The sequence below is a fragment of the Solanum tuberosum genome, unplaced genomic scaffold (assembly GCF_000226075.1).
Source record: "Solanum tuberosum cultivar DM 1-3 516 R44 unplaced genomic scaffold, SolTub_3.0 scf00067, whole genome shotgun sequence".
NCBI lineage: Eukaryota > Viridiplantae > Streptophyta > Magnoliopsida > Solanales > Solanaceae > Solanum > Solanum tuberosum.
In genome coordinates, this window is record NW_006238991.1 from 2,056,382 (window position 1) to 2,058,470 (window position 2,089).

Here is a 2,089-nt window from a genome sequence, read left to right on the forward strand (position 1 = left end):
TGAGTTTCATATAAAATAAGGTAATAAAGTTTAATTGTATTATATTAAAGGGCTACTCAAGAGGGTTTGTATTGTAGCACACTGAAGACACCATTAAATGTGAGCTTCAAGAATGATTTTTCCTTTGTCTTCATTATTGATTTTAGTCTTGTAAATATGAGAATATTATGATGAACCAATGATTAGGTAATTGAATAGGATAATCATTAATATCTTATAAATGAAATGTGATAGCTCATTTCACAATTTATTGCTTAATCAAGAGGGAAAAAACTTGAGACATAATTATTGCTTCAATTTTGACATTCTCCATTTCTTTTTATGGAGATGCATTCATATTATTTGATGTTTAATATTTTTTAATATAATTATTAATCATTTGGATCATGGATGGTGATATTGGGGATATGTTTTCAACCTTTATGAACATGTATGTAAGGAATATTGAAATTTATTCCTTATCATGAAATAGTAAATAGATTAAAGTTTGTCCATCAATCATCGTAGTTAACACTCAGCAATCAACTACCTATGTCAAGAGAACCAATATTCATCTTATTGGTATCCAATATCAACAGAAAATTTTGTTAAATATCCCATATAATAGAAGCATCCCACTAATTATGTCATTCATTAAGAAACTTCTTCTATTGGTGTTGCAGGTTATTGTAGATTTCTTATTTGAAGAATTTGAAAAGGTATAAGCTTTAGAAATTACTTCTTAACTGATGATTTTTAATCATTTTAACAAGTTAATAGTATTGTTTGTGTGTATTATTCATTTAAAAATTTGATTTTTGTATTATTGTTCTTGCCACTGATGTATCATAATTTTCAGCAACTGATATGACTATTTCAGTAATTTACAATAATTGCTGAATGTTGTTGTTGGATAAATTGCCGCAACTGCTATATCTATTTCAGCAGTTGCTGAATAACTTACAACAATTGTGATATTTTAATATAATTTTTTTATGATCAATTTTTTAGTTCTAAGTTACAATATTTTCAGGTATCTTCAACATCATTAATGGGAGATAGAATAGTAGTACCAGTTGATTGTAATGGTGAATGGGTCGAGTCCAACAATCATTATATTTGGTGTTGGAAGAGTAAAGAATTGGCCGTGACAATTGCGATGATTGTGCATCGAGATATTGCATATGATGATTTTGCGAATAAAATCATTACTTGTTGTAAATTAAATTGTGAGTTGGAAGATATTGTGATCACTTACCTGCATAGTTGTGGTAAAAAGCATAAGACGGCTCCTTTTAAGATAAATGATCAACTTAGTTTAAGTACTTATTTGGAAGATGAGCCTAGAGGTGTCTTAAGGATCTACATGGTTGAAAGATTGGTGGAGAATCATAATTTATGTGATGACCAACAAGTGTTGAACGATGAATGTGGTAGGATGAATATGAATATTCCGAATGAAGAGCGTGAAGGTCAACATATTCTTTCTCCTGAAGTTTGGAATAGATTGCCCATTATGGTGAAGTTGCTGATAGGCAAGTACTATGAACTCATAAATTTACTTATTTATAAAAGTTCATCCTCTTTGTACACTTAATTAATTTTTGCTTTAGCTGATAATTAATTAACTTAATGCAGTCATGCTCAAGATGATGGAACAAGGTTTTGCAAAGATATGTCGTTTAAGAATAAACAAGAATTAGATATTGCATTGAAAATTGCTTGTGTCAAAAAAGATTTTAGATTGAAGAAGGTAATTAATTCGTGTTCAGTGTATTGTGTCAAATGTGAGCATCCTGAGTGCAAGTGGTGGCTAAGAGTGGTGAAAGTTGAAAATTCTGATAGATTTTATATTAAAAAGTATGAAAAAATGCATACATGTGGCTCGAAACATCTTACGAGTCATAATCCACACGCCACAACAAAAGTCATTGGAGCATACTTCAAAGATAGATATCCCGAAGGTAAAGGTCCATCTACAAAAGATTTGAAAAACTCTATCCGTATTGAATTGGGATGCAAGGTTAGTTATTGGAAAGTTTGGATGGGTAGCGAGATTGCAAAGTCTTTGGTAAGAGGGACACATGAACATGGATATGGAGTGATTGAT